The sequence below is a fragment of the Meleagris gallopavo genome, chromosome 1 (assembly GCF_905368555.1).
Source record: "Meleagris gallopavo chromosome 1, MGAL_WU_HG_1.1, whole genome shotgun sequence".
Lineage (NCBI taxonomy): Eukaryota > Metazoa > Chordata > Aves > Galliformes > Phasianidae > Meleagris > Meleagris gallopavo.
In genome coordinates, this window is record NC_139404.1 from 39,907,727 (window position 1) to 39,921,369 (window position 13,643).

The following is a 13,643-nucleotide window of genomic DNA, read 5'->3' on the forward strand; positions in this document are numbered from 1 at the left end:
TTATTGCTCTCCAAATTTTATATATATATATATATATATGTATGTATATGTTAAGTATATATATTTGTGCTACTATGAACTGCAAATAGTGGAAAATAAGTATTTCTGAGAATATGTACAGAGTTAGAAACAGTTAAAGCTACAACACACGTTGAAAGCCTCTCTTTTTTTCATTCTTTCCTAACATCACCAAATATACGGTTGAAATTTTATTCCGTGCCTAAAAGTGCTACACAGTGATATAGACTTACAGCTTAGCTTTTTAGTTTTGCACAGCATCTTTGAAAAGAGTTCCTTTTAAGATTACGCTCGGAACACCTGTACCAAATATCCAGAAAGCATCCACTGCATGTTTTTTCATGCACAGGCCATTTGAACTACATGAAGACATTAAAGTAATCAATATTCAAAGAACTAGAAACTTTTTAGCAGCAAAAACTAAGTGTTCCATTTGCTAAAATTGAAAAATAGGATTTTAGGAAAGCATAAAAAAATCTGAAGAGATTAGAAAACTAACTTCACAGTTTCTATCAAGCAGTTTGTATTTTATTCATAAGATTTAAAATGGAGACAGAAACCACTTAAGAAATGTTATTTTCAACATGAAACTTGTCAAAAACCTAAAAGCCTGATGAATTACCAGGCTGCCTGTTTTTTGTTCTGTACTATCTTAATGCTTTTACTAGCTGAAGATAACAGTTTCTAAAGAAAAATGCCTATGAAAGGGGTTTGGATAGTTTCTGAGATATCTGCTTAAATGAGTAAGCCAGTGTATGCATAGTACAATAATCATATTTTGTAAGCCAAAGAGAAAAAAAAATCCCTTTAGATCCTAGTATTGTAAAACATTTTCTTATAATTACCATGATATTGCTTCTATATCATCTACAGAATAAAAGGAAAAGTACTGCCTGTAACATTTTCTTGAGAACTACATTTCACATAATAGATTGTGCTCCCCTCTTTGATTTCTTTTCCAGAAGATCTAGGTACTGGCAAAGGGGTCCCTCAGCTGGTCAAAGCAAAGATAGAGGATTTCTGCTAATCTGTATTTAGAACCTTTCATTCTGAGTGGATACTTTCTCCTTCACAATTTACCTTCCAAACTTTCAGTGCAATGAATAAAGTTTCCTTTGAAGGCACGTAAAATCATTTGCCCCGTATTTCACCCGTAGAAATTCAGCTATTCGTTCATTCACCAAGTCCATAGCTTGTAGAATTTGTAAGCAAAATTCCGTGCGTATTTCTCCAATAGACAATTACTAAATAAATGTACCTACTAATTTGAATTTCTCCTGTTTCAAATTTCACAACTTTTTATTTTCTTTCTACCAGCAACATAGGAATCTCCAATCTTTGCTTGTGCTAAACCTTAACCTAGCTCATTATAAAAGAAAAAAAAAAAAGGTTTTGCCAACATCTTTGAGAGATAGTAAATACCAAAGTGAAGAAGAACACTCTAGTGTCTGCCTCAATAATGCCTTTCACAACCGTAATGTTATTGCCGTAGCTGGATTTTGTAAATTTTTATTTACTCATCAACGGCTACCCATCTTCTAGCAGCAGCTTTCCACTGGGGGCTCTTATTTGGATTTCTGTTTACTATTACTTAGTGGCTCATTATTTTCAATAAATTACTGCTTTTCAAAATACTGTCCTGTATCGTTTAGCTTTCCTACTCAAACGATGGAATCTGCACTTAGACAAACCTTTCAGTTCAATTAAACACATCTTCTTAGTTCTGGAAAAGATGAAAGCATTATTACTGTTGTTCTCTCTCTCCACAGACTTTCATGCCATGTGAAAATGTGACCAGTAACAACTACGTATTTTCCTTTAGCTCCCAGTGAAATAGACCAATCCATTTTTGCAAGACCCTCATGGAATCTGAACAGTTTCACTGTAATACACAAACAACTTGGAAACATTTATTATTATTAATTTATTATTAATTATTTTTTTCTGAAAAACATGTAATCAGCATCCTCACAGGAATGGGTCAGTCTAGGTAAATTTGGTAAAGAAGGTGTGACTCGACGCATGGCAGAATGCATGCTCACAGGTCCTGACAGTTACAAGCATGTTTCAGAAAAGCTAGCAGCTCATAACTCGAATTCAGCAGTCTCCTTGGAAGAAGAAGCTGAAACCAGGTCTCCCATGTCTAATTGATTGCCACAACCATTGAGCTACGTACCAAGCATTTTGGCCCGAAAGTAAGCAGAAAGTGGAACAGAATATACAGAATAAAGAAAACTGAACAGATCCAAAAGGACAAGGAAAGAAAAAAGACCTACAGACCACAACTACCATTCAGTGGTAGGAGTGCTCACAGAGGATCTTGGGTAATCCCAACTCAAATACTTGCTCCAATGAGTCTTCCAATTAATCGTTTAATTGTTCCATGAATTGAGTTTTAGTAGAGGAAAAAATATATCCTAAATGAAAAGAAAATAAACCCAACATCGCTAAGATGTGCTAATGAATTCCCTGAGATGGCTCTATTTCAATTATTTCTGTATCCACGAGTGATGAAACTCTTAGTTTGTGCTATATGTGCTATATTTACCTCACATCTTAATTAAATTATTCTCTCCAAATCTTTCAGTATGGTTTACTTTCTAAACTAAGGTTTATTTTTATTTGAGGTTTATTTACCTCAAAACACATCTACTTATAAAAATTGTAGATTACATATAAAAAAAAAGAAAGACTGTCTATATATCTAACCTTTATATGAATTACTTTGGAAATTCAGGCACACTGATACTGATAATGACTGTAGAGACAAGATGAACATTTAACTGGCAAAGCACGGTTTATGCTAGCACTTCTGAGATACAGTTTCTCTTCAGATTATGCAGTGCTGACAACCAGATGTTTCGAGTTAAGATTTAAATCACCAGTTTTTATTAAATTAGAAGAGTAATTATCCAGAAACAGGGACTTTATATCACACACTGTTCTTGTCTTTATCAGGGAAAATCATGTTAAAGAAATATGCCTTCAAGAGTGACGGTGTGTGATTTTCAGAACATTAGAGAATTTTCAAATTGAACTAAATCCTCACCACTTTTATTTTGGAGTGACAGAAACCCAATTAAATATTCAATATCTGCCATACCTTTCTTGAAAGTGATGTTTCTTTAAGATACTGTTGCAGACATCAAGTAGAGGAAATATCTGCTTTAAACAGAGAACATTAATATTTAAGGAGTTCTGATCTCCAGCTATCAATGCCTGAAAAGATGTTAATCCTTTACCACAGACCACACAAAATATATTACAATTGCATATCAATTTACAACTATGTTCATAAGGCCATATATCATATTTAGTTGTTCTCCCTATCCAAATTAATTTACACTTTCTTTTTAGTTGTATGACGAAAGTATTTTTTAGTTTTCTATCCACTAAACCAGACAAAAAACATACGATCTGACAATTCAGTACACCTCAATATACATCAAGTTTCAGAAAACTAACCTCTCCCAGCTGGTATAGCTCCTAGAGGTGGGAAAGAGAATAATGGAAAAGGAAACACAGCACTAAGATGTTTTTGCTCCCTATCAGCTTTTAGATTTTTAGAAATCGAGCATCTTACCTTATTGATAGGTAAAGCATATTATTCATCCTGCTTCTTTAATTGAGAATCAATTATCAGTACTTTCCATTATGGTCCTGCGTTGTGTATTTATTGAATATACAAATGCCCACATTTGTACAAGGGAAAGGGTACAAAATCAGTATGAACTGATGAGCCCTTTTTTAACCTCAAATATAGAATTTTTGTAATCTACAAGGGAAAGCACACTGCAGAACAAAATCTCATCTGTTCGATGTAAACTGTCAGCAAGAGTTATGGATAAAATGTGTAGTCCTAACAGGTTTATGCAGTAGAATAGCTGCTCTTTCAAGCACAAGAACAACAACTGAAGCTTTCAGAGGAAATGCACATATGAATATAACAACTTTGTTGTACATAATGGGACATTTTACTAAATACTGCAATTACTCTGAAAAAACACACACCACTTTCATCAGCCAACCAACAGCCTTTCATAATTATTTATCTTATAAACAGCAAACTGCAGAACTAATTTTTGAACACTGTGCTATAAAAGTCTATTAAATTAAAATCACTACTTCAAATATCTAAGTGAGTTTATGAAAAAGGAGCTAATCCACAGTAAATTTTCTAGTACTGCAAAGTCTCATAGGATGCCAGTAATGAGCAGAGTATGCCAGAGGTCAGAAATGGGTCCAGTCCTGTTTAACACAATCATGAATGATCTGGACAATGTGGCAGAGTGCACCCTCAGCACGTTTTCTGATGGTACAAAACTGGGGGAAGTGGCTGACTCACCAGAGGCCCATGCTGACAACTAGAGGGACCTGCTGAGGCTGAAGACATGGGCTGAGAAGAAATCCATGCAGTTCAACAAAGAGAAATGCAGAGTCCTGCACCTGAGAAGAAACAACCCTAGGCACCAGGACATGGTGGAGACCACCTGGCTGAAAAGTAGCCTTGTAGAAAAGGACCAGGAATGTACCCTTGCCACTAAGAAATATCCCAGGCTTCATTAGGCATAGTCTTACCAGCAGGTTGGGTGTGTGGGGGTGTCACCCTTCCCCTCAGCACCAGTGAAGCTGCACTTGCAGTGCACTTTCCTGTTCTGGGTCCCTGTACAAAAGATGAAGTGCAATGTAGGGCCACACAGATGAAGAAGGGACTTTTCTACGAGGAAAGTCTGAGAGAACTGGGACTCTTTAGCCTAAAGAAGGCTCAGGAGGGATGTTACCAATATACACAAATACCAGAAGAGAGGATGCAAAGAAGGCAGAGCCAGGCTCTTTACAGTGATGCCTGTGAGGAAAGGACATAAAATGAAATGTATGAGGTTTCTCTTGAACATCAGGAAGCATGTGTTTACTGTCTCAGTGACCAAACACTGGCAAAGGATGCCCAGAGATGTTTTACAGTTTTCCTCCTTGTAGATCTTCAAAAGCTGCCAGGACATGTTCTTGAACAACTAGATGGCCCTGCTCAAGCAGGGGTTGGTCCAGATGGCCTCCTGGGGACCCTGCCAACCTCAACTGTTCTGTGATGCTGTGAACCTATCACGTAAGCAGTCCTTAATCAACAATAATCAAATACAGCCACAAGGCAAGTGAATCCCAAAGACAAAACACTTGATTTTTTCCATCTGTTTGCTCAGCATAAGCAAGATTTCCTTTCCTTTTGTACATTCTAGACAGGTGACAACTAGGACTAAGTGGCAGTGGCCTACAACATCTTTGTCATCACAGGTGTGAGAAAGTATTTCTAACATTCTCAAGAATTTTTTGGTTATGCGGTAGTATCTTTGCCTCTCTTTCTGCATGGTTCATTAAAACTGGGATGAAACATCCAAAGTACCATTCCTTATTTTTTAAAACAATTCAATTATTCAGTGCTGGATCTGTTTCCTCAATACAACTTGACTATCAGCAAATCATGACTGTACACAGAAACACTGGTAGGTAACTGAAATGAACCTGATATAAACGCTGCTCTATCTATTTTTAAGTTATGTGTTGATGACTATGACTCATGGAGTGAATCTAAAAGAGAGACTGAATGAAAACATAATGTCTGAATATAGAGGAGAGTATTTTGATCATGGAGTATAATGCAAGAGTGAAAGGAAGGTGCAAGGGAGAGAAAAGAAGAAATGAAGCAAAACAACAAAACAGCAACAACAACAACAAAAAGATAGAAGATTTATCTCTGTGCCACTAAGCTGTATCCTACTTGATTTGAAAAAATACATACTTCAGGACTCGTGCATCAACTGCCAAAAACTAAAGTATATTTAGTACACAGTCTGTGTCCAATGCCATTCACTTTTGACGCTAGGAATGAGTGTACTTCTGTTTTGTGGTGTTATTACGTTTCATAAAAAAAGTCTAAAGGCTCTATAAAATTAGACACAATTTAATGTAGAATCATAGCAATAATTATGTTTTTGAGTATTTTAATAAAATTTTAGTCGAATCTAAAATTAACACTTGATGAATCAAGATAAAAATAATTTGATTCCAGATGGTAGCAGAGAAATAACGAAAACAGTCAGCCTGTTACTTCACCCTGCGTCATATCACTTAGGTATCACTTTCACTATTTACATCCTTTATGTTGTTTATATTGCAACATTACACAGAGTGGTATCAGCATGCTTGGCAAAATAAGAGTCGCTTCTTACCAGTAAACAAAGAGGAAAGCTTGTGCAAAGTCAATTGTCTTGGCCCTTTATTTCTATTTCTGCTCCATCTGGAAAGTATCTTTTGTCAGAACAAGTGAGTAATTCAAGCTGTTAAACTGGTTCTTTGAGTAAGAACTTATGGAACCGAATCAAAGTATAAAATCAACAAGTGAGAGTCTGAGAGTCCTATTTAAAGAATATCATAATATTCACTGTGATTATCAGTAGTCCTTTGCAAAGGGTCAGTTTTTTTCCTTGCTTGATTAACACTCACATTTTTTTCAAACTGTTAGTCAATATATTTCTGAGTGTGAACACAGAATAACTTGAATATCCAGATTAAAACTCATAAAACTGCTTACGTGTACCTTATTTCACATAGTACAAGAATTGAAATATTACTGTTCTAGTAAAGTTCCAAAGAGTACATTTACCTTAGCAGGTTTTCTGAAGCTACCTGGGTCGCAAATCTGCATTTGATTACAGTTACTGGATTTGGAATCCACTCAAGGACTTTTAATAGGAGGAACAATACGTACAGACACAATTCCAAAAGCTGTAATTAATTTGCGTGTTTAATTGAAGACATCCTTTATCTTATTTTCAAGGGTGTTCAGCCTATTCAAAGTCACTTCAGCCCTGCTGATGCTGGTATCGGCCATTTTCAACATCAGATCTCACTGCTGAAACAGACCAGGTACTCACAGTGATGAAGCAAGTCTGAAAATGTCAGACCTGTTGCTCAAGTACGTTTAAAAAAATCAGTCTTCTATGGATACTGCAAAATTTCAACTCACAGCCAGACTCAAGACAGTCAATCAAAACTTCCAGGGCATTTTTTTCTTGAAATACCAACCAGAAATCAGTAATAACATAACAGCTTGAAAGGACTTCAAAAGTACCGCTATAGAGAGCATCACTTTATTGCCATACGGTGTTATGAAGATAAGTGGCCATGGTAGAAAGCAGAAATAGCAAATTTCTTAAGAATGTATTCTATTTCTTCTCCACTCATCCTTAACCTCTTGATAGCATTTTCCCTTTTGAAAGTGCAATTGGGTCTGTGTACTAATACTTTTTCAAATCATCTTTCCTTCAGCACAGAAAAGATACAAGATTATAAAACAAAACAGGCAATGCTGTCCTAAGGCCAAATGGCTGTTCCAGCTTTTGACTCAACAGACTTTCATTTCTCTTTACAAGCTATTACAACTATAAAGGACTATTCAGCAACTGCACAGTTAGTAAATACAAGCAAACACTCCATTTTTCTGGGAAGAAAACTCTGTTTCAAATACTGTTGAAAGACACTTTTCCAGTGCTAGAAATTGTGAATTAAAACGAAACTAAATATTTTAAATGTTTTATTTTGTTCTAATTCAGACTTTTGCGATCACAATATATGCACTGCTAGTTAATGCTAATTTAATGCAGATTTCCAATTATCCTACCTTTCAGAAAATTCAAAAATTTCTAAGAGAAGATCCAAAAGCCAACAATATAAAAACACCATTTTCCTAATGTTTGGAATGAATTACTTCAGAACGTGGTTAATGTGCAAATATACTCCCCAAAAGGACTTGCTAGACTTTCTGCAACTTCATCCTCACAACAGTCATGTTTATTGTTTATTAAACACGCATTTTTGTTTGTTTGATTTTCAAAGCAAGATGGGACATTTATAGAGAACACAGGAGAAATAAAAGATGTTTTTAGTTCCTTTGTGCATTCAGTCAGGATATAAAATGGGAAAAAAATTCCCTTCAAGTTTATCATGGGACTAAGCGGGATTATTCAAGTTCTATCTTGCCATGCATCTAAAAATTGCCATATATTTATAAACAGTGTAATATATACGTACTTAACATTCTTATGGCTTAAGCTATAGTTAAAAAATCAATAACTGACAAATATGTGTGCCAGTATTAACTGAAGAAAGAACAATTGTTAAAGATCATGGTCTAAAGACATACACTTGCACTTGGATTGGTCAGGATAAATAACTACTGTGTCCCCACACTGAATGTTCTTTATAACTGTATATAAGGTAGCTTTTCTATTTTTCTCTTTCAAGGAAGAGGTGGCCACAATGAACATGGAATGAGAATCTTCTGGTGGGCTTAACCTGCAGTGTCAGTGCCAGTGTCTTTCTACATTGCCACATGCTCCCTTTAAAGTCAGTCTGATAGGCACATTCAAGGGGCACTGCTTCTGACCTATTTTACATGACTATTTTAGTTTGAGATGAATCACACCACAGAGGTGGGAGGCAGTAAAAACAGAAATGCCTACACTGTACATGTCTGAAGTTAGGTGCAGTGAATCCTACCCTGAGAGCCTGAACTGAATGTCATCAAAATATGACAAGAAAATATTGCAATAAAGGACAAAAAACCCACACTGCTGATTAAGTGCACCGGAGGGAAATATACCGTTATAAATAACTATTCCTATAAAATGACACAAAAATACGCAATACATTTTTTTCTATAAAGAAAACAAAACCACCCAAACCTGAAAATGGTTTTTTCTACTCTCTGAATAAATGCTGTGAAAAGCAACATTCACAATCACATTTAAATCTGCTGTTACAATCACATGCAAGATTAGCAATGCAGACTGCAATGAAACTACAGAATGTTACGGAATATGGCAAAATTAACTACAAAATTACATAATTCATAGTGACAAAATCAAGTGAAATCATTTCTACAAGGTTACAATAACCTTAGGCCAAGCACTTCCTAATTTAAGTATTGTATTTGTGCTTATCATATGTTCTCTGCAGCATTAACATCTCTTACGTATGTTAAATTGATATAATACACATTCGTTAACATTTATAGCTCAGAATTCAGTTTAGAATTTCATAAAGAATTAAGCAGCTTTAAATGTGGGTAAGTGCTAAGTAGCTACACTGTTAAACAATATGTTCATAAAATGGCATGGAAATCCTTGAAGAATTGTAGAACATCAGATACATAACTAACTTAGAATGTACATGATACATATGCATCTGTAGCTTAAAGAATAGTAAAATTTGTCACGTAAAGAAAAATTTTCTAATTCCATTTTATTTAGAAAAAAATGGCATAAGCCAAGTACTGACTTAACGTGCATTATCCATATAAAACTTTAGTCCTTTCCCTAATCTGATGTAGTACTTATAGTCAGCAACACTCTGTGGAAAGGATACACATAAAGAAGACGTAAATAAAATACAATTTTTTAGACTTCATCGGTTTTAAATGTTTCCATTCTTCAACTTCACCCACTGGCATCTATCATGTTAAGATACATCACGTAAAACTTGGTGTAGCTCCTTGAAAGCAGTTTCATTTTATGTAAATATGTTATTATTTCTTTTTTAACCAACAATGCTAATCGCAACACTCTTTCTTCAAAGTCTTCCTTATTCCCTCAGATCATTTTCACTATCTCTAAATCTCATGAGAGCATCTTACCATGACAGAGTATGTCTTGGTCCTTTTCGGCACATCCAGATGGAAACTGAAAGGAAACATTTTAACATACTCCTACTCCCATCCATTTACAAAGACTCCATACCTCCATGCTGGCACGTGGAAAATGGTATTGAAACTGCAGTTAGTTGTGGTTTGCTAAGCTTGAACAACATTATGCCTCTGATAAAACAGCTGGTGTACAAACCAATATAGACAAACACAAACCGTGATTCCAAACTTTTAGGCACTGATTAGGAAAGAAATTTCATTAAAAGGCAGAATGGTCTTCTGTATTTTCTAATTCTGTTTAACTGAAAAAAATGGTTTGACAGACAAGAAAGAACAGTTGGGAAAATAAATCACAGATGAGTCAACAATTTAAAAAAAAACTTGTGATTTTTTTTAATTTCAAATGACTCACTTATGATTATCTCCCCATAATTTTCCATTACATACACTCTGCCTCATAATATCTGAACAGATAATCATAGTTTCTATTCAAGCTAAACATGAGATTTTATTGCCTTACATCTTTGAACTGTTCACATATGAAATTAACCAGTGAACTCTCATTTGATTTACAATAACCATGAAAGATTTTTCCAAATATCTGATATAGTTTTTGCAATTAACACAATCTAAAATGTAAAACAGTAAACAATTATGAGGGAAAAAAATCAGTCGAACGCAAGACTGAAAAATGACATAAATCGAGCTCTATGGAAAATCACCTCTTCTTATACAACTAAACTATTACCACTATCAATAAATTTCAACAAGCATAGGTATGTTTCATGAATCCCTTTCACAGATTTGTTTTCAGCTTAGTCCTTGTTTCTTTTTAGACAAAGCTCACCCTTTGAGGTGATCAAAAACCCAAACATTTCTGTGTTTCACTGTTATCGTTCATCTCATCAGTAGCTATCTGTCTCACTGAGTATGATGATGCAGGACAAAGACAGGCATAACCTGTCAAAGCTAACGTAGTTTAACAGAAGAGGTAGCAGAGCTGGCATGAAGGCTGTGATACCAGCAGAAGGGAGAGTGAAGCTAAATTTACAGCAGTAAAGTAAATGTGCTTGAGAAGGTTCCAAGTCATTGTGGCCAGCTGGCACATGCAAATATGCAAAAATGCCAGTCAACACTGACTACCCAGAAGAGGCTGCATGCAAACTGCTAATTGGGAATGGTCCCTGCAATAGTTCTACAACATAGTTAAGAATCGCCTGGAAAAGGTGCAGATTAGAGTGAATAAAGTCTGCCAGGGTCTGGGCCAACAGATTACTACCGCAAGATGTTTGACTATCTGGGAACATTTCCCATTGCTGTTTGACTGAGTAGCATATTGACATTCAAGTTCTCTCCATAACGTTTAGAGGTATGCTATATCATAAAAAGCTTCATAAAATGCCAGTCTTGCTCTTGAAACTTATTTGGTATTTAGAGTAATATTTAAATATATGATATGAATGATGAAAATTAATTATTTCTAAAACTTCAAGCAAGATAAAGTATACTGGAGTCTAGCAGTTGCATTTTTGACTGAAGAATACAACACTGTAGTTGGTGAGAGAATGCAGATTGGTACCAACAGGACAACAGAAGCCCCTAATACATTTCACTCCATTAACCCCAGCTGATGGTGCAATATAGCATGTGCTCTGTTTATACTTTCTACAGTACTGGCAGCTGTCAAGTTTTCAAGACTGTAAATCATGTTGGCACAAGCTATGTTATTCAGATATACTGCAATCAGATATACAGAGTGTATGTAGTCTGAAATAATGCCCAAGAGAACACGGAAACCTAAGTTGTAAAAATGTTTCAATTTTTGACATAGTTGTTCATGTAGAATATTTGGAGGACACTCCACAGTTATCAATGAATCAGCGTCTGAAAGGTGATTCAAGATTCTGGCACAAGTTTATCACAAGCAGGAAACAAGGAGAAACATGCACCGAAGTCTCAATTTAAAGCACAAAGCACACCCCATATATAGTATAGTTAATAAAATAAAATAAAATAAAATAAATAAAATAAAATAAAATAAAGGAACCACAACAAGAATTCAAAGAAATAAAAAAACAAATAGCCCGAAGGAACAAATCCAACAGACAGGCAGGAGGAAAAAAAACTCAACAAAACAAAACAAAGACAAGAAAAACACAAGAAAACAAAGCAAAAAAAAAAAAAAAGTTCACAAAAAAACAGAAAATTTCCTGTGTTCAAGCAAATATTTAGAAACATATATCCAACTAATCTTTAAAAATGAGAAGACAAAGGAATAAAGGATGCAAATTCAAAAGATCTATATATTTTTTCCTCCTAAATGGAAAGCCTATTTCTAAGTATCATGTAAGAAAATCCAAACATGAAGAGACACAAAGGAAACACTGCACAAGGTCTACATGCCTAGTAGTCAGATACTAGAACTAATGAAAACAAAACTGACACAGAAATAGAACTGGTTCAAGGAAGTATATATCTTAACAGTATCTCTGAGTTAGACAAAAGTTTTGGTCTTAGATTAGAAGAATATTACTTCAATGTGGAAAACAGTTGATCTTGGACAACCTCCAATGTTTATACTGTCAATTACATTTAATTTATGTAACAGGATGTATCATGTCATAAGCAGAAATTCCTAGAAAAATGTAAATCTTAGCAGCATTAAAGTATGATGATACAAATCTCTTGGGGGAAAAAAAATAAATGAAAAAAAATGCTGAAAACTATTCAACAAAAGTTGCATAAGGTATTAAAGAAATGTCTGAAGAATATGTCAGTGGAAGACAGCATTTGGCTCAAGTAAAAGTGAAGCTGAAGAGCAACGAGGCTGATGGTAGTGGTGTTTTATTTTTAAGTTGTTGGACTCAGTTTTAAAACATACAGCCTTAAGTAGTCTAAGTTTCTCCTGAAATAGAAGAGCTAGATTACTAGATGTGATCAACATGTTTTGTTCTTCCAGCTCTTCATAGGCTATGAATGTGAAAGATGTTCATATTCAAGGCATCCTTTGATAACTTCTAATTCTTTCAGAATATATTTGGGTCAAGAAATATCACTTTATGCAGCATCCTAGATAGCAGAAATACCCTGGCAGAAGAAAAAGTCTATCTCAAATCATGAGAGGTATTTGCAGAAGGAAACAAACACACACGTAAATATAAAACAGAATTCTAAGTTTTGCTATACCCTTACAAATAGCTTCCCACATTTCCTTTCTTCTTATTTTTTAACGTATCCTATGCTTTCTGTTCTAAGCATTAAATCCACATGGTATAGAAATGTTTCTCATACCATGGAAAGAAAAATGTACATAGTAGTTTTTGTGTGGACTTGTTTTCTTAATTTGGTAGGACAAACCTTCATGAAAGTTTCTAAAGTGAAAGTAGTTCCGTACTTTTACATTTGCTAAAATCCAGAACTACAATGAAAAATGACATCATGTAGTCTGATATCCCTTATTGTTTTTCACAACAGGGTTTTAAGAATATTTTCAATATTATGATGTTGAAACCTGAATTAGAATGTATTCAATAGCTTGAGATTTGGCTTTACAAATAAACTATTCTTTCTAACAGCCATACAGAAAAATTCACATTTCTCTGCATCACCATTGCATCTCCATGATTCAAAGTCTCAGTCATTTTGTATAACCTAAGGTTGTTTTCTATATGTTTGTATTTAATCAGTAATTTAGAAGGAATGACTTTGTCAAATTATGGCCAAAGGGGTCAGTTTGTTGTGCATCCAATAGGAAATACATTAACACAAGCTTTTTCACCTAAAATTACCATATACATATACCATACATAACTCAGTATCATAAATCAGTAACAATTTTGTCATTCTGACTGACACTCAAGGGAGTGCTTGAGAACTGTAAAACTCAGATGTTTGTCCAGATTTATGCTTACACAATGACCAAACTGAA

At 34.8% G+C, this 13,643-nt stretch overlaps 1 protein-coding gene across 6 annotated transcripts in view; it reads right to left on the reverse strand.

Moving 5' to 3' along the window:
• PPFIA2 (PPFI scaffold protein A2) overlaps positions 1-13,643 on the reverse strand; it is a 296,261-nt gene that overhangs the window by 195,456 nt on the left and 87,162 nt on the right. The window lies entirely within an intron of this gene.